The 21,041-nt window shown below is 35.0% G+C and overlaps 1 protein-coding gene and 2 long non-coding RNA genes across 4 annotated transcripts in view; 1 reads left to right on the top strand and 2 right to left on the bottom strand.

Annotated features, from left to right (window-relative positions):
* The window catches only part of LOC105348685 (uncharacterized), an 89,373-nt gene extending 86,913 nt beyond the window's left edge, over nt 1-2,460 (top strand). Inside the window, exons 19-21 of the mRNA XM_066075871.1 lie at nt 136-207; nt 392-545; nt 1,311-2,460. The gene's annotated coding sequence lies outside the window, so the exon portion shown is untranslated. The remainder of the gene's footprint in view (nt 1-135; nt 208-391; nt 546-1,310) is intronic.
* LOC105340220 (uncharacterized) overlaps nt 1-21,041 on the bottom strand; it is a 114,988-nt gene that overhangs the window by 38,161 nt on the left and 55,786 nt on the right. The window lies entirely within an intron of this gene.
* Nucleotides 9,658-20,961, bottom strand: LOC136272874 (uncharacterized). Its single transcript, XR_010710936.1, has 3 exons — nt 20,846-20,961; nt 15,443-15,483; nt 9,658-9,931 (listed from the first exon to the last, which is right to left on the bottom strand). It is a non-coding gene; the product is annotated as an uncharacterized lncRNA (long non-coding RNA).

Below are 21,041 nucleotides of genomic sequence, written 5' to 3'. Positions count from 1 at the left end.
CAAGATTTATACTGTAAAATGTATGTTTTATTTTTATTTTTAACCCATGAAATGATATGCAGCTGATGTTTGGGTTCATTAAATATTTGTGACCAGGTTTTGTTTGACTGCATTTGAATGGAATCTCCTTTGCAGCAGAGTGTGGATCTTTTACAAGCATACAATTTGGAGGCTTTCAGATCATTGAAGGATACACTATCTTTCACTGTAAGTGTTAAATGATTGTATAAACTATTATATTAAAATTATTTAATTATTAAGTAAGTATGTGTTTGTGGGTTCTTTAATCTAATGAGATGATAAACGATAAGTTTTTGTCTGTGTTATAATTAATAGCTGAAATAAAGCGTTAACAATTTCGTTAAATAAAATTCGATGTTTTTATTTACAGACCATTGAAGTAAAATATTGCTCTTGGCTTTGGCATATAGCATGGTTACCTATCAAAGTTCCAATCATATTGTTTGTGCTCTTATCTGTCTGATCCAGAAGATTGGTACTCCCTCTGACATTGAGTTCATTTTGAAAGTGGATGATTTTATTAAGTAAGTGTTACTTCATGTGCTTGTATTTAACATAAGGATTAATATAGTTGTTCAGTTTTTACTCTAAGTCAATTATATTGAATTGGGTAGCTTGTCCATATGTACTTGTCTTCTGTCAACGGATGTGTTTTGCACAAAAACTTTTAAATGTTGTATGTACTAATAGGTATTAAATAGGCATACCAGCTTTGAATGAGCAAGGCATTCTAACATACCAATATATAATTAAAACGTGCAGCTGCCAAAATGGTACCCTAATTGTACGGATAACTCTTCCTACAGTTCTTTTACAGATCAGGTGTACATATATCAGAGGTGTGCATATTGCTATGATTTTGATTCTGATAATTTATGAAAAAAATATCAAATTCATGAAAAAAAATACCAGCTTTTGAACTTAGTCATTTTCTAGCAAACTATTGCATATAGGGTACCCTAATTGTACAGTTTACTTCTCCTACAGTTTTCAAGATAGGAAGTTGTTCTTTTGCAAATCAATTGTACATATATCAGAGGTGTGCATATTGCTAGAATTTTGATTTCTGATAATTTATGAAAAAAATACCAGCTTTTGAACTTAGTATTTTTGGCAAAATATTGCATATAGGGTACTCCATTTCCTGGATACGGTAGGTAGTGTTTATCAATTCAGGGTTGACATGGATTATGGATACAGTTCACATAAAAGAAAACTCGGTTTGCTGTCACATTAACAGCTTTTTACTTGTTTATATTTAATTGCAATCAGTTGTATTTTAATTCCAGCACACCTTGAGGACAGATGTCTCGATGAAGCCATGCAGGCCTTGGTCTATGGAAATTTAATCTAATGTGGTGGTTTGGAGAAGTACTGCATAAGTATTTTTTTTATATTTTTGCATGATAATGCTTTTAGATTATAGTATTTTCATATGTGTACTGTACACAGAGTAAATGAATGAGAGTACTATGTCCATAATTGCATTTCAAACTAATTTTATTGTTGAAGTTTAAATTAAAAGAAGAAAAATGTTCTTGATTCAATTGTAAAATGAATAAGTCTTAATTCATTCATAGATTTATACACTTGTACAGTACTGACTCTGGTGTACAGTACATGATTACACGCTCAAGTTTATTGTTGTTTCATGTAGTTGGTATATTGTGGTCTACATGGGCACTCTGAAATGAGCTACAATGAGTCCAGTGGCGCTGGATGATACCCCTGCCTTTGAGCAGATAATACGGTTGATGGGAACATGAACTGAATGCCTTAACTTAATGTGTCAAGTAATTTTTATTTTTGAGTGATGGCTAGTATAGGTAAAAATTTAAAATTATAATTTGATATAAACAAAACTCCATAAAATATGTCTAGTTTTTGACTGTTTTCTTTCAGAACTGTAAAGTATGACTCATATCTTAAAGGGCCATGGTCATGATTTTGTTAAAATTCTATTTTTCTGTTTTTATTACCTGCAATGCTATAAAAATGCATTTCTAATGATTAAATAAAATTTAAGAGTCATTTGCAGAGTTATAAGCAAGATACAGTGCTCTCAATTCTTTGTCTTGTGAATATTTTAAAAAGGCTCATCCCCTTTTGTTTACACAGGTTCAATATACCAGTAAAATAAACCTTTTTCAAGCTTATTTGTCTATCTTCTTACTTATTTTACAATAATACATATTTTGTTATCTTTTTGCACCCTGGGTTAAAATGCTACTGAATATTTTTATTTTTTTTTAATTTTGAATTTGCCTATGTTGAAAATATTTCACTCAAGTTAGGGGTCATTTTTCTGCTGTCAGTTTGGGAGGTCAAGATCCAGTATGAGAAATTTAAATGAAGTATACTTGCAATTTTTATGTTCCCTTACATGAACTGAATAAAAGTCCAAATGGTGTTGTACTCATGTTCTCTTCCACTGGGGGACTCATGGCCAAGAGTTAAAATCCATAGTTAATTAGAAATTAAATATGTGCATGTTGCATATATTTATCATGTTTTATACCTCTGCTCTGAAGAAAAGAGGGGTATACCTTTTACCTTTGTGTGGTGTGTGTCTAACAAATTTTTGACACATTTTTCTCAACAACTATTAATTGCAAATGCATGTATTTGAAATTTTAACACACTCTTTGTTTAGGTAATTTACGCCATATGATGGGATTTATTTTCATACCAATCAGACGCAAACTTCCTGTCAAATGACAACTTGGTTTTTATATAGCCTAAATTTTAGGAAAATTTTCGTCAAAGATTTCCCAGCAGCTACTTTTATATAATCATACAGATGCTTGAAATTTTATAAACACGTACACTCTTTGTTTAAGCATGTCATATGGTGGGATTCATTTTTGAACAAATTTTGATGTCAACTTCTTGCTAAATGTCTACAATGCTTATTGTGTCCATATGAGGCATCCATCAAATTTTACTATTTGCACACACATTGCGCCTTGAACTACTTTATTTACTTTTCAATGATAGCTTCATGTAAATCTTTATTAATAATTACATGCATGCGCGGATCCAGAAAATTTTTCCAGGGGGGGTCCGAAGGATAATTGTGTTTGCCAGGGGGGGTCCGAGGCATATTTTCGCGATAATTTTACTATGTAAATTTAATAAATTTTCATTTTCCAGGGGGGGTCGGGACCCCCCCGACCCCCCCTCTAGATCCGCATCCGCGCATGACATGTAGATTACAAAAAACGTTATTCTTATGTGTTTGCCTTAGGTGGCACGGAACAGTTTTTTTTGGTTTTTTTATACAATTCATTGTAGCCAAGGAATGCATGTCTTCGGAACTCTGTAACTAGAATTTTCTCAGTTCCTATTCACCACAAATACCTTTAATTCACTCTTTATAAGGCCAATCACCAATTTCTGAAGAAAATTACTAGTCAAAACCTGTAAAATTCTCTACATACTGGTTTTTATGAGATTTTGACCCTTTCATATTTTGCTAATTTTTCATGATTTTTCAGCTTTTTAGACCTCCCCCAGCTATTTCCCTGCAGAGGGTTAACCTTCCGTACCACGTGCATGTTGCACTATCACATGGTAGAAACGTACCGGTACATAGTTTACAATGTCCCATCCACCTACTTTTCATGTTATTTTACCTCCCATCTGTAACTTGAAATTTCACTGTGTAATGTCAACACAACAGTCATAGCCGCAGGTTTCGCATTTTACTTCTGATTCTCATGTACCTAACATATAGGGCCTACATTTTGCATATCAATTTCAACAAGAGACACCCCTCTAACTAATGATAAATTAAAAATCATTTCATGAATTTTAGCAACACTCATAAGCCTTCAAGTACAGCAACTCTCAAATTTACAAAAATATTGACGGGTACTTTATTCAAAACTGTCCCTTGCTACCTTAAAAGTAAAACATTTATAGTTACATATTTAATCTTTATGTGCAATAGAATATTATTCAGAAAACAATTTGCCTACTAAAAGTAAAGTTTATTCATGCCTTGCTATTTCGGAAATCAAGAAAACAGTGTGATTTATCTTACTTGTATTCATCATGTTTATTTCATGTGCCGTAATTTGCATTTCATTTACAAAGTTGACCAATAATATTACATGGTAATCTTTTATTTAAAAGTAATACTTTTGTTCACTCGATTCAGAGCAGCTGTATCACTGATAAGCTTTGACTCGGAGACAAAGATCAGATCTTTGTGTAGCGATCTAATAGGAGCGGATCAAAGATCTAATTTTAATTAGATTGACTCAGAGATATCTTTATTTGGTTTACAAGTCTCTATGTCCATCTGTCTGTCATAGTGTGAATGTGCGATACCTTTTGTAAAACCACCTTGCAAACAAAGTTTGGAAGGTATATAGAAATAACCTTTTTCCATCTGTCCGTCTGTCCATCTGTCTGTGCAATATCTTTGTTATGGAGAAACACTGGAATTTCTTTCTTCATGCAGAGATTGGTTATCACCTGAGGGTGTGTTATGATATTGAGCAAGTTCAAGGTCAATGAAAACAACAGTTCATACTAGTAACTTCGGGTTAGGCCTATATCCGATCTATACCCTTCTTATTGAAAACATTTAAAGTTGAACCTCTTAATTCAAACAAAGATTGTTTATGACCTGAGGGTGTGTCATGATTTTGACTCAAGGTCATTTGGGCAAGTTCAAGGTCATTGAAAAGAAAAACTTCATAATTTTGTCAGGTCTTATCCCTTCTTATAGAGAAACATTAAATGTTCCTTCTTCACTTAAAAATTGCTTACAACTTAGGGTGTCATAAATTTGACCTAGATTCAGTTGTGCAAGTTCAAGGTCATTGTTAAAAATGCATAATTCCTGTCTAGGCCATATCTTATAATTGAAAATGTTTGGAAGCTAAAATTCGATACAAAGATTGCTTGTTTCTTGTATTCAAGGTCACTATTAGAAAATGAAAAAAATACATCTAATACCCGGTACATCTAGTTTACGGATGTTATCTTAAAAATCCATCAATCATTAGCTGCAATAATGTAGCCCTCTCTTCCCTATTTTTTTTTTGAAACATCAGATCTAAAAAAAAAAAAATGGGAGAGGGCTACGTTATTACAGCTAATCAATCATATGGAAAGAACTTTTGCACAACAAGTTACGAACATTGGCCTAAACATACAGCACCAATTCATTTTAAGGTCCAAATGTCAATACAATGAGTGTATATCCATCTTCTTTCTCATTTATGGTGAAAATTTTACCAAGTAAATCTTAGACTATTATCTATTAGATGACTGTTCCAGAATTACACATGCACCTTACTACCACATAGATCTGTGTGTAAAAATAAATGCAATATGCAGGTGGAGTGATACATCACATCAGCACGCTCGAGGAGGAGCAAGTGCATTTCACTTCCGACCTTGTTGACCATGCTATGTATATCTTGTGTATTGTCCTTGTGGATAATTGCCTGAGTTCTTCAGCTACATAACTGGCACAGTTCTAATCTGCGACAGTGGTAGATTTGTCCACCTTTTTTACGATAATACTTGTCTCATTGCAGAGACTGGTCAAGGCGCATGCGCAGCTCCATCTGTTTGAGACAAATTGTCTCTTAATTGTTGGAAGTAAATGTTACAAAGCTCCTGTCTGTTTGCAAAGAGAAAACTTTTCAAGGTTTTATTAGCTCACCTGAACCGAAGGTTCAAGTGAGCTTTTCTGATCACCCGTTGTCCGTCGTCCGTCCGTCCGTCCGTCCGTCTGTCCGTCCGTCTGTAAACTTTTCACATTTTCAACTTCTTCTCAAAAACCACTGGGCCAAATTTAACCAAATTTGGTACAAAGCATCCTTATGGAAAGGGGATTATAAATTGTTAAAATAAAGGGCACAGCCCTTTTCAAAAGGGAGATAATTGCGAAACAGTGAGTATAGGGTGCATGTCTTTAAAAATCTTCTTCTCAAGAACCACTGCACCAGAAATGCCAATATTTACACAAAAGCTTGTATATATAGTGAAGATTCTAAATTGTAAAAATCGTGACCCTCGGACCAAAACTGGGGCCCCAGGCGGGGTTCAAAGTTTAACATAGAAATACATAGGAAAATGTTTAAAAAATCTTCTTCTCAAGAACCACTGCACCAGAAATGCCAATATTTACACAAAAGCTTGTATATATAGTGAAGATTCTAAATTGTAAAAATCGTGACCCTCGGACCAAAACTGGGGCCCCAGGCGGGGTTCAAAGTTTAACATATATAGAAATACATAGGAAAATGTTTAAAAAATCTTCTTCTCAAGAACCACTGCACCAGAAATGCTAATATTTACACAAAAGCTTGTATGTATAATGAAGATTCTAAATTGTAAAAATCGTGACCCTCGGACCAAAACTGGGGCCCCAGGCGGGGTTCAAAGTTTAACATAGAAATACATAGGAAAATGTTTTAAAAATCTTCTTCTCAAGAACCACTGCACCAGGAATGCCAATATTTACACAAAAGCTTGTATATATAGTGAAGATTCTAAATTGTAAAAATCGTGACCCTCGGACCAAAACTGGGGCCCCAGGCGGGGTTCAAAGTTTAACATAGAAATACATAGGAAAATGTTTAAAAAATCTTCTTCTCAAGAACCACTGCACCAGAAATGCCAATATTTACACAAAAGCTTGTATATATAGTGAAGATTCTAAATTGTAAAAATCGTGACCCTCGGACCAAAACTGGGGCCCCAGGCGGGGTTCAAAGTTTAACATATATAGAAATACATAGGAAAATGTTTAAAAAATCTTCTTCTCAAGAACCACTGCACCAGAAATGCTAATATTTACACAAAAGCTTGTATGTATAATGAAGATTCTAAATTGTAAAAATCGTGACCCTCGGACCAAAACTGGGGCCCCAGGCGGGGTTCAAAGTTTAACATAGAAATACATAGGAAAATGTTTAAAAAATCTTCTTCTCAAGAACCACTGCACCAGGAATGCCAATATTTACACAAAAGCTTGTATATATAGTGAAGATTCTAAATTGTAAAAATCGTGACCCTCGGACCAAAACTGGGGCCCCAGGCGGGGTTCAAAGTTTAACATAGAAATACATAGGAAAATGTTTAAAAAATCTTCTTCTCAAGAACCACTGCACCAGGAATGCCAATATTTACACAAAAGCTTGTATACAAAGTGAAGATTCTAAATTGTAAAAATCGTGACCCTCGGACCAAAACAAGGGCCCCAGGCGGGGTTCAAAGTTTAACATAGAAATACATAGGAAAATGTTTAAAAAATCTTCTTCTCAAGAACCACTGCACCAGAAATGCCAATATTTACACAAAAGCTTGTATATATAGTGAAGATTCTAAATTGTAAAAATCGTGACCCTCGGACCAAAACTGGGGCCCCAGGCGGGGTTCAAAGTTTAACAAAGAAATACATAGGAAAATGTTTTAAAAATCTTCTTCTCAAGAACCACTGCATCAGAAATGCCAATATTTACACAAAAGCTTGTATGTATAATGAAGATTCTAAATTGTAAAAATCGTGACCCTCGGACCAAAACTGGGGCCCCAGGCGGGGATCAAAATTTAACATAGAACTACATATGAAAAATGTTTAAAAATTTTCTTCTCAAGAACCACTTCACCAAAAATGCCAATACATACACAAAAGCTTGTATATATAGTGAAGATTCTAAATTGTAAAAATCGTGATCCTCGGACCAAAACTGGGGCCCCAGGCGGGGTTCAAATGTTAACATAGAAATACATAGGAAAATGTTTAAAAAATCTTCTTCTCAAGAACCACTGCAACAGAAATGCCAATACATACACAAAAGCTTGTATATATAGTGAAGATTCTAAATTGTAAAAATCGTGACCCTCGGACCAAAACTGGGGCCCCAGGCGGGGTTCAAAGTTTAACATATATAGGAATACATAGGAAAATGTTTAAAAAATCTTCTTCTCAAGAACCACTGCACCAGAAATGCCAATATTTACACAAAAGCTTGTATATATAGTGAAGATTCTAAATTGTAAAAATCGTGACCCTCGGACCAAAACTGGGGCCCCAGGCGGGGTTCAAAGTTTAACATATATAGAAATACATAGGAAAATGTTTAAAAAATCTTCTTCTCAAGAACCACTGCACCAGAAATGCCAATATTTACACAAAAGCTTGTATGTATAATGAAGATTCTAAATTGTAAAAATCGTGACCCTCGGACCAAAACTGGGGCCCCAGGCGGGGTTTAACATAGAAATACATAGGAAAATGTTTAAAAATTTTCTTCTCAAGAACCACTGCACCAGGAATGCCAATACATACACAAAAGGTTGTATATATAGTGCAGATTGTAAAAATCGTGACCCCCGAACAAAAGTGGGGCCCCAGGAGGGGTTTAGATTTTAACATATATAGGAAAATGTTTTAAAATCTTCTCAAGAACCATCGTGCAACTGTTTGGGATATTACTATGCATACATGTACATCCTTAAATAATGTAGATTCAAAAAATTGTAACTCCCGGACAATTGATGGGCACCAAGAGGGGTTCAAAATTTAAACATTTTAAAAAACAAAGGAAAAGTTTAAAAATTTTCTTCTCAAGAACTACAATGTTTTAGTTAGTGGAATATCTATGCATGCATCCTTCGCTTATGTAGATTCCTAATTCGTAAAATCGTGACCCCCGGACCAATAATGGGGCCCCAAGATGGGGTCAAAGTTTATTATAGAAATATAAAGGTAACAGGTTAAAAAATCTTCTTCTCGAGAACTACAATGCTTCAATTTGTGAGATTACTATCATGCATACAACCTTGGATAATGAAGGTTCGACAGTTTTAAAATAGTGACCCCTGGACTAATACTAGGGACCCAAGATGGGTTTAAAGTTAAATGTAGAAGTACCGGTATATATGGAAAATGTTTAAAAATCTTCTTTTCGAGAACTACAATGCATCAATTTGTCAGATAACTACGTAAGCACCCTCAAATAGTGTAGATTCGAAATTATAAAAGCCGTGACCTCAATCTAATACTGGGGCCCCAAGAGGTGTTCAAAGTTTAGCATAGAAATATAGAGGGAAAATGTTGAAAAATCTTTTTCTAGGGAACTATAATGCTTCAGCTTGTGAGATAACTATGCAAGCATCCTTAAATAATGTAGATTCCAAATAATTAAAACTTTAGCACTGGACTAATACTGTGGCCCCAAAAGGGGTTCAAAGTTTTACATAGAAAGATATATTGAAAATGTTTTTAAAAAGTTCTTCTCGAGAACTATAATGCTACAGTTTGTGAGATTACTATGCAAGGATCCTCAAATTGTGTAAACTCTAATGTAGTGGAACCAAGAGTTATCTTTCTTAATGTTCTGTACAGTCTGAGAGTTATTCCTCTTGAAGTGGAACTCTTCTACGTTCAGTTTTTCAGGTTGTGTACGTTCGGTCCCACCGCAGTGCTACACATTTTCATTCCTATGTTACTATTTATGTTGTTCAAGCCAACCATAAACCTCGGACCATTACTGGGTCCCCAGAAAGGGGTTCAATGTTTAAAATAGAAAAAGCATATGCTAAGAAATGTAATGTTACAAGGAACTGCTGTTCAGGTGAGCGATGTGGCCCATGGGCCTCTTGTTCAATATGCTGTCAGATGAGCGATGTGGCCTCTGGCCCTTTTGTTTACATAATTATACAAAGCTCTAATCCAAATGAGGATCAAAGTCATAGATATTTTGGTTTAAATACAAATTAAAACAGAAATCAAATTTATTACTGAAATATAATATAAAAAGATGTCTATTTTTTCTCTTTCAGTTCCACTATCCTTCCATTCGAGCTTGTGGTTATCCTAAGATTGTTGGTCCATGTGAACGGACGAAGTCTTACAAATATTTTCAAATTCTTGAAGGTCCTGAAAACAAGATTAAAAAGCTTCTTTTAGAACATATGTTAAAAAACTGTAAACATATTACATTTGGCTGTCTTTTTTTGGCATATTTCACACACAGCTGCTTCTGCTAATTCAAAATCATTGCAGTATATCCTATATATCATGTACCCTGTATATATAGTAATAATATTTCTAACGCCCCATGCGAGTGTTTGTAATGCAATGTTCCTAAGTTAAATTATTTTGATTATTGCAATGAATATATATTGAGAATAAAGAATAACAAAGCATTTTCTTTACGATAATCAAGAGGGTACAGGTACCCAAGATATAAACATAGGTAATCACAGATTACAAAGCTCACCAAGATGAGGCATCTCCCTTATGAGACATCACCTTTATGAGACCACCTTTATCATATTATATGAAAATCATACTTTATGATTTTGGAAATTCATGGATTCTGTTTTGACACAAAATCATACATGTATATCATCTGTTAAAAAATTGTATGATAATCATATGTTCATATGTTAATCAATAAAATAATATAAGATTAAATATTGCATCCTATTTTACTTACAATATATATCATATAATACAGTAACTGTATAAATAGTGCCTGTTTGGGAAACCCTGAGGAAACTATTGAGGTTGACAATGGTGTTTTTGAGGGGTGTCATTTTCAACTGTTATCCTCCCAAACAGGCACTATTTATTTTATTATACTGAATGTCTTAATTCTCGAGATTTTTTTCTGCTTTTATATAGATTGAAATGACGTGAATTCCATGGCGAACTGTACGCACATAATTTATGCGCATGTAACAATTCGTTGTGTAACCCGTTGCTAAGTGTGTTGCTAACGCTGAGGGTAATAGAACGGATTATCAACTGTGTCTAAACCAATCAGATTTTAGTATTTAACATGAAAGTATAATAAAATAAAATATCATAAGCCAATATCATATTATACAATATCATATGATACGATAATATATAATATTACACTATGATCATATAATACAATTTCACATGATATAATTGTATATTACAGAAACCAATATCATATTATACAATATCGTATGATACAATATTATAGATACAATATGATATTTTATAATATTGTATCATAGTATACAATACTATACAGAACAATATATCATGATACAATATCATATCATAAAATATAAAAAAAATTGATACAATATAATATCGTATCATATAACTTTTTACAATATAACATATGATATTATATTGTACCATATTAAACAATAGTGTTTTATATCATACAATACTATATTATAGGAATCATATTATATCATTTATCCACAAACACATCTATCTATATATATCAAGCAGGTTTAAGTGAGGTAGGAGATTTCTTTAGCATCCTTGATAATGGAGATCAGGCTCTGCATCTGAAGCAACCTCTGCGTTTCATTTATAATATAGTTCAATCAACTATGCAAGCTATCATCTATTCAACATGTGACCTGTTCCAAAAAACTAAACCTCATCCAGCATCCGCAATCTATGGCTCAGATTCAGCATCCATGCCTGTCAGGTGCATCTGTATTATAAGACACACCATCCATTCAAGTTTGGTGAAGTTAGGACCTGTAATAACTAAGATAAAATTTTTAGCATCCTTGATAATGGAGATCAAGCTCTGCATCTGAAGCTTCCTCTGCGATTCATTCATATTACAGTTTAATCAACTATGCAAGTTTAAAATAGTACTATTATCTTTGTAACATGTGACCTGTTTAAAAAAAACTTAACCTTATCCAGCATCTGAAACCTATGGCTCAGACTCAGCATTGAAGCCTGTCAGGTGAATCAGTATCATAAAACGCACCATCCATGGAAGTCTGGTGAAGTTAGGACAAGTAATAACTAAGATATCATCATCAGAGGGCACCTGTTTCAAAAAATTTAACCAGCTCTTAAAACCTTAACCTCCTCCAGCATCCGAAACCTATGGCTCAGATTCAGCATTCAAGCCTGTCAGGTGCATCAGTATCATAAGAGGCACCAACCATACAAGTTTGGTGAAGTAAGGACTAGCAGTAACTTAGATATTGCTATCAAAGGGCACCTGCAACAAAAACTTTAACCGGCTCCAAAAACCGCAGGTTAAGGTTTTTGTTGCAGGTGCCCTTTGATAGCAATATCTAAGTTACTCCTGGTCCTATTTTTTTTACTTCACTAAACTTGCATGGATGGTGTGTCTTATGATCCTGATGCAAGTCCATAAGTAGGTCCAGATGCATCACCCATGCAAGTTTGGTGAAGATAGGACAAGTAATAGCTTAGATACAGGACCTGCAACAAAAACTTTAACCAGGTCCAGACGCCGACGCCAAGGGTATAGCATAAGCTCCCCTTGACTTCGTCTCGGTGAGCTAAAAATCACACTATCAATTCCTCGTGAGTTCCCTATTTGCACTAATAACAACATGTCATAGAGATCCCACAAATGAATAAAATAAACCTTTGTGGAGGGTTAATTATTCATTTGTTTATGTGGTCTAGTTCTGCGAAATTTGCATGCTGAGCATTGCCGGAAAGCCAAAGTTGATTACGCATCGTTCCTTTCTCCATCAGCCGGCGATGGAGAGAGGAACGATGCGTAATCATCTGTGGGTTTCCCACAATGCATGCTGAGGAACTGTCTCACTCTTGAATTTATCCCATCCCATACTACATACAGGCCATAATTGTGTTTTGAAATGTGCTTGGTAACTTAGTATTTGGTACTGGTACTCTTCAGCGCTATTTTGTAACAACATGCTGTTTAGTAACTATCCTTAATCCTGATTTACATCTTCTTATGGATTTTAAGCATTAATTAACAGTTCCTAACATTTAACACCTTCATTTTAGGTCTAAAACGGGAATTTTCACTTTAACATTGAAAATGTAAACACAAGCTTTGATTACATAGCAAAAAATTGTAAGCTCTGCAACTCACTTATAACTCAACAAATACACTCTTGGTTGCCTATTAAAAATGCTTTGCTGAAGCATTGTAAGCATTAAAATCACGACAATGCTTCTTTAAAATCTTCTCAATATTAAACTACATGCAATGTTGCAACTTGTGATTATTAACTATGTAAGCATCGTGATATATTTAAATTTTAGCTCACCTGAACTGAGAGCTCAAAAGAGCTATTTTGATCAGTTTTTCCAGCGTCTGTCTATTCATATGCGGTTAATTGCAATGATAACAAGAGGCCCATGGGCCACATCGCTCACCTGAGGAACAATAGGTATAATAAAATCAGCTTAATGGAGTCATAATTAATACAAACTTATAATCATTAGTCCCTTTTCTAACAGGATGATTTTAAAGTCATATCATATGTTGAGTATTGCAGTTCTCAAAAAGATCCTTAACAATAGTTTATATATGGGATATAAACCTACAGCAAACTTTGAACCTTCTTGTGAGGCCAAAGAATTGTCCTGGGGCGAAAGTCTTAACAATTATAAAAAATCATCTGGTTGATTAGTTTCTGAGAAGAAGATTTTTAAAGATTTACCCTATATATTCCTTTGTTAAACTTTGACCCCCCATAGGGGCCCAAACCTACCCCCAGGGGTCATGATTTTCACAACTTTGAATCTACACTACCTGAGGATGCTTCCACACAAGTTTCAGCTTTCCTGGCTGATTAGTTTCTGAGAAGAAGATTTTTAAAGATTTACTCTGTATATTCCTATGTAAAATTTCGACCCCCCCCCCCATTGTGGCCCCACCCTACCCCCGGGGGTCATGATTTTCACAACTTTGAAACTACACTACCTGAAGATGCTTCCACACAAGTGTCAGCTTTCCTGGCTGATTAGTTTCTGAGAAGAAGATTTTTAAAGATTTACCCTATATATTCCTATGTAAAACTTCGAACCCCCCCCCATTGTGGCCCTACCCTACCCCCGGGGGTCATGATTTTCACAACTTTGAGTCTACACTACCTGAGGATGCTTTCACACAAGTGTCAGCTTTCCTGGCTGATTAGTTTCTGAGAAAAGATTTTTAAAGATTTACTCTATATATTCCTATGTAAAACTCCGACCCCCCATTGTGGACCCACCCTACCCCCGGGGCTCATGATTTTCACAACTTTGAATCTACACTACCTGAAGATGCTTCCACACAAATTTCAGCTTTCCTGGTCTTATGGTTCATGAGGAGAAGATTTTTAAAGATTTACTCTGTATATTCCTATGTAAAATTTCGACCCCCCATTGTGGCCCCACCCTACCCCCGGGGGTCATGATTTTCACAACTTGGAATCTACACTACCTGAGGATGCTTCCACACAAGTGTCAGCTTTGCTGGCTGATTAGTTTCTGAGAAGAAGATTTTTAAAGATTTAATCTATATATTCCTATGTAAAACTTCGACCCCCATTGTGGCTCCACCCTACCCCCAGGGGTCATGATTTTCACATCTTTGAATCTACACTACCTGAGGATGCTTTCACACAAGTTTCAGCTTTCCTGGCTGATTAGTTTCTGAGAAGAAGACTTTTTAATATTTACTCTTTTATATTCCTATGTAAAACTTCGAGCTCCAATTGTTGCCCCACCCTACCCCGGGGGTCATGAATTTCACAAGTTTGAATCTACACTTCTTGAGGATGCTTCCACACAAGTTTCAGCTTTCCTGGCTGATTAGTTTTTGAGAAGAAGATTTTTAAAGATTTACTCTATATATTCCTATGTAAAACTTCGACCCCCCATTGTGGCCCCACCCTACCCCCGGGGGTCATAAATTTCACAACTTTGAATCTACACTACCTGAGGATGCTTCCACACAAGTTTCAGCTTTCCTGGCATTATGGTTCTTGAGAAGAAGACTTTTTAATATTTACTCTTTTATATTCCTATGTAAAACTTCGAGCCCCCATTGTGGCCCCATCCTACCCCCGGGGGTCATGAATTTCACAACTTTGAATCTACACTACCTGAGGATGCTTCCACACAAGTGTCAGCTTTCCTGGCTGATTAGTTTTTGAGAAGAAGATTTTTAAAGATTTACTCTATATATTCCTATGTAAAACTTCGACCCCCCATTGTGGCCCCACCCTACCCCCGGGGGTCATAAATTTCACAACTTTGAATCTACACTACCTGAGGATGCTTCCACACAAGTTTCAGCTTTCCTGGCATTATGGTTCTTGAGAAGAAGATTTTTGAAAATTTCTCGAAATTTTTCATAAATTTCTAATTATCTCCCCTTGAAAACGCGTGTGACCCTTAATTTTCACAACTTTGAATCCCCTTTGGCTAAGGATGATATGTGCCAAGTTTGGTTGAAATTGGCCCAGTAGTTCTTGTGAAGATGTTGAAAATGTGAAAAGTTTACGGACGGACAGACGGACGGACGGACGGACAGACAGACGGACGACAGACAAAATGTGATCAGAATAGCTCACTTGAGCTTTCAGCTCAGGTGAGCTAAAAACTCAGTACACTTTTATATAAAGTTACCAGCATTGACTATGCATTAATACTCACATTTTACGGCTTTTGCGTCTGTAACTTTTCTTAAGTGTCATCTGTAAGAAAAACAACATTCTTTTTTTTATTTTTATACCTGCACTTTCTAAAGAAAGTTAGGGTATATTGTTGTTACCCTGTTTCGTCCATCCGTCTGTCACGTTTTACTTTCTCAAACTGCTCTTACATCTTATAAACCAGCAAACTGAACTCTTGGAGTTTGATTTGGGGTATCATGTTGTTTTGTAAAAAGGTTTCAAAAATTCTCTGTTAGTCCTGGGGGTTAAATAATTGGTAAAAAATGACGTTAAATCACAAAAAACCTTCTTCCTCGAACTCCTCCTACATTTTCAACAGTAGACATATCATCTCTTGGAATATGTTTTACAGTATCCTATAGATGCGCAATAAGGTTTTGGAATTTTCTATTTTGTCCTGGGGGTCATTTAATGGCTAAAAAAATGATGTTTTTTTTATTTTACTAAAAAATGTATTGTTCCCAGAACTCCTCTTACAACTTTTGGAGTAGCTATGTCATCTCTTGGGATACAATTGGGGCTGTCCTATAGATGTGCAATAAGGTTTTAAAAATTTTAATTTCATCCAGGGAGTCAAATAGTAGCAGAAAATTGACGTTTAATATCACTAAAAAAAACCAAAGATCCCAGAACTCCTCTTATGATTTAATGGATAAACACATCATATCTTGGGATATGATAGGAACTGTTCCATAGATGTGCATTATTGTTTTTAAAAATTTAATTCAACCCTGAGGCCCATTACCTACATACCTTTTGATGCCCTTTAAGGATCAAGAATATATATGGTTAAGGGGTGGGGATCTCAACCGTTTTTGAGATATTCGTGCACTTCCTGTATGAGGGGGGTCACAACCACCCCCGGGGCCTATGATCTTCATACCGTTTGATGCCCCTTGACACAAGGAACAAGAATATATATGGTTTAAGGGTGGGGATCTCAACTGTTTTGAAGATATTAAGGGACTTGCTGTTCGAGGGGGTCAGGACTACCCACAGGGCCCATGACCTACATAACATTTGATACCCCTTGACATCATAAACATGAATATATATGGTTTAGGGGTCATTATTATATCAGTTTCTGAGATATATGGTAATTTCAAATTCCTGGGGGGTGGGGATGACCTCAGGGGTCAGATCTAGTCAAGATATGATTATGAAAACCCTATATTATTATCTTTGTCTGTTTTCAAGTTATCATTTACAATAGAGTCTACGATTCTTCCTACAAGGTTCAAAGTTACACCCCACACCCTTTTGACCCCCCCCCCCTCCGAAAAGTGGTTGTCTAACCCAAAATGAGAAAAACCAAACCACGGTGCACAACTAGATAAGCAGGCCTACATGTATCATATCCTAAAGTTTTGTACAATTCTGTTCAGTCATTTCTGAGAAGCTCAGAGTGGGAAAGAAGACGAAGAATAATAATACATGTATTTATAAGAACCCTACTAAAACAATAAGTCTCCAAATTTCATTCGGGAGACTTAATAATAAAGATTAAATAGAGATAGGATCGTCAAACATCAATAATTTAAAGATAATTGACAATTTCTGATTCTAAGGGGGTCAGGATGACATAAGGAGGAATAATATCTTTGGATTAAGGTGGGGATCTCAATGGTTTTTATGATATTTGATAATTTCAGGAAGAGCACTTGGGATCATGACCTACATACCATCTGAAATGCCTTGAACAAAGAAACAATAATAAAATATGTACATGATATATGATTCAATTTAAGAACCCAGATATAGATCAATCATCTATGTTTTGTAATACTTCCTATGTATATATACATGTATTAGTTTGTGTTTTGTTCTATACTATTCATGTTCATGACTGTATAGTATGGCTTAGTCTTATTTTAAATTACATTAAAAAATTGTCAAATATATGACTTGGAACCCCCACCACCAAACAAACTCAAATATAAACTGTTCTCCCCCCCCCCTTAATTGTCAAATGATCTATCTTATATATAATTTAACCGTTAAAAAATGTTATTCTTAAAAAAAATTACATTACACCTTGCATAATTGACAAATGATCTATTGAGATATGATCAGAGGTCATATTTCTACCTTGGGATCAATAACTAGTATTCATTGACAAGTTAAAATTAATAACTACAATAAATGATTCAAATTATAAATGTTTATACTCCACATTCACTACCCCCCCCCCCCCCCCCCCCATCTAACCAGCGGTTCTAAAGATTCAGTCTTCTTAGTACATGTGTACAGTAGCAAATTTTAAATCATTTCTTGATTGCTTTTTCTTCCCTGATGCACATTAACACTTTGCAAATTGCTTAATTGAATTTTTAAGATTTATAAACAAAATGTTTTATGCATGTGTATTCGTCTATTTGGGGCAATTGTAAAGTTTCCTAAACAAAGCAGTGTCATCATTAGGCTAGGAATTACCCACATGGATCAAACACTACATATGAATAAGATAAAATACTTTATTATTTCTAGTTCTACAATGTCAGAGTGTCTCCAAGGGGGCATAATCTACATACAATTTTACGCGCTATGACACAAAGAGCAAGAATAAATTATATGGTTTAGGGATGAGGATCTCAGCTAGATCTCAGGTTAATAAAATCATACAGTGTATCATCATTTCCTATTTCATAAAGGCGGGGGGAGATGGGGGGGGGGTTAAGACATCACCTAGGGGGCATTAATGTACTTTGCACCATTTGATGCATTATAATGACATATTAGAAGATATTTTTTTTTTCCTGTTTCATGGGGTCAGAACAGTCCCATAAGGTCATGACCTACATTGTATTTGATGCATTATAATACATTAAGAAAGAAATACTCCTTCTTTCCTATTATAACTCATATAAAAATGATATGTGTCTACACTTATTTACATGTAATACACAAATTTAATATGAAATTGTTTATACAGGGTCAATATGGGGTCAACTCAAAACTGCAAGTCTGACAAATGAAAAAAATAACTTTTGCAATTAAAATTACAGAAACTTTACAAATGCGATAAGATAGGTAACGAGGATAAGCTTATTTAAATATCAAAAGATGATGATACAGTATGCTGTCAAATGGAGATCACATTTAGAAAGTGAAAGTAGAACTTATGTATGCTGGCATCTCATTATATTCTGCTACTGCTACTACATGTATTATGCTTACCTATATTGGTCAACATCAAATGATAATCCAATTCAAACACAATAATGAATTCCTTTAGCTGATCTTAACTAATCCTTTTCTGCATATGGAAAACACGTACGTACATGTATGTGTACACATGAACCCATCTAATCGAAGAGCTGGGTAAAACTAGTACCCGCTATTGAGACCTGCAGACCTGTGTTGTGTACGTAACTTCAGACAAAGATCAGTTATTTGTAACATGCATGTATTTTTATGACCTATTCTTCAAATCCACTTGCACTATTTTATTAGGTAAATAACAGCTTTAAGGTGGTGCAGGACACCTGCATATTGTGATGTATACTTCCTATTGAGACAAAAAATAAAGTATATTAAATATTAATTAAATATTTACCTCCCAAATAATGTTACCTAACATTGAAGCACAATGGGTTAGAGTGTTTACATGTCTGTAAGAGCATTGGGGTCCAAGGTGTATTTTTGGTAATTTTACAGTACTATTGATATAAATGAATTTTCATTGGGGGGGGGGGGGGGTCTGGACCCCTCACTCCCACCCTTCTCTAAATCTGTGCACACGATGATGTACATTAGGCACACAGAAGCAAATCTAAAACCGGCAACCGCCACTGGGAGGGGGCATAATTTAATATTTTTTATTTTGTTTGTAATAATTAAATAGACCATAATACTTCCTATGACATGAAATGTTAAGATTATTGATTATCTGAAAATTCACTGCAAAAGTTCAACCTCAAATTGCACATAAAGTGCTGCTCATGTGTATTGTCATATGGAAAGGGATCTCATCCTTCAGTTATGCAAATTATTATTTTTAAATGTATTACAGAAATGTGGCCTTCATTTTTAATTATTAGCCCATAGATGCTAGCAGCCACTAACATCAGCAACTAAGCCCATAGAAGCTAGCATCAACTAACATCAGCCACTAAGCCTATAGAAGCTAGCAGCCACTAACAGCAGTCACTATGCCCATAGAAGCTAAAGTAGCCACTAACAGCAGTCACTAAACCCATAGAAGCTATAGCAGCCATTAACAGCAGTCACTAAGCCCATTGAAGCTAGCAGCCACTAACAGCAGTGACTAAGCCCATAGAAGCTTGCAGCCACTAACATCAGCCACTAAGCCCATAGAAACTAGCAGCCACCAACAGCAGCCATTAAGCCCATAAAAGCCATAGCAGCCACTATGCCCATAGAAGCTAAAGTAGCCACTAACAGCAGTCACTTAACCCATAAAAGCTATAGCAGCCATTAACAGCAGTCACCAAGCCCATAGAAGCTAGCAGCCACTAACAGCAGTCACTAAGCCCATAGAAGCTATAGCAGCCACTAACAGCAGTCACTATGCCCATAGAAGCTAGCAGCCACTAACAGCAGTCAATTAGCCCATAGAAGCTAGCAACCAATAAAGAAAATCATCAAAATACCGAGAGTACTCAAACATTACATAAATTTATAAGTAAATGTTTTACTTTATTTTCAGCTTACTTTAATTATTCATGCATAAATCTTCTTGATATTTAATATTACCTTGACTAGAAATTAACCAGGTTGAAGCTAGCAGCCACTAACAGCAGCCACAAAGCCTGTATAAGCTAGCAGCCAATAAAAAAAATCATCAAAATTATGTAAGTAGCTTTGAAAGTTTTGAATTAACTGGGTGGGTGTAAATAAAAAATTTACAACATGACATTACTCTCAGCACTGCTCAGTGAGGTTTGACATTTTAATTAATTCCAGCTAAACCATAAATCCTAAAACATGCTTTTTTTAATGATCAGAATATCAGAAAAAAAATTACTGCAGGTACCCTTTAACATAGAATTAATTTTGTTTCAATTCGGCATTTGTTAACAATGAGGATTTTATGACCCTTAAAATAGTTTAGAATCTCTAATTTTTCTGCTTATTTCTGTGTATCCAATTTTCAATTTAATCCTTTTAACGGTTTTATGAAAAAAGTGAAATGATGTGTAATGTGGTATCCAAAAGTAAATTAAACTCTACGTTGCTTTGTATAAAACATCGAAAACTATATCAAGAAACTATTCTTATTGCATCGACTTAAGAAAACCGATTGTGATCTATAGCGTTATATATAAGATACTGATAGGGTTGAAATCTACACAACCCAGTTTATCGTTAGATGAAACCATCAGTAACCTTACAAAAATCACACAGGAAATAATAATGTTACCTTTATCTCGATCTTTTCCTCCTTTTCCTTGCCTAATTGACACACGTGTTTCTGTAAAGGATCATATTTCTTTAAAAGTTTAGCACATTTTGGCGAAAAAGTGATTTATACCAACTAGTCAAATCAAAAGAACAGTTTTTAAGCAGCGTAAATAGAGTAAAAAGAAATAATGTTTATATGGTCGGAAGAAGTAATG

This window comes from Magallana gigas, chromosome 1 (assembly GCF_963853765.1).
Source record: "Magallana gigas chromosome 1, xbMagGiga1.1, whole genome shotgun sequence".
Lineage (NCBI taxonomy): Eukaryota > Metazoa > Mollusca > Bivalvia > Ostreida > Ostreidae > Magallana > Magallana gigas.
The sequence above is the reverse complement of the archived record's forward strand: the minus strand, read 5'-3'. Positions and strand labels throughout refer to the sequence as shown.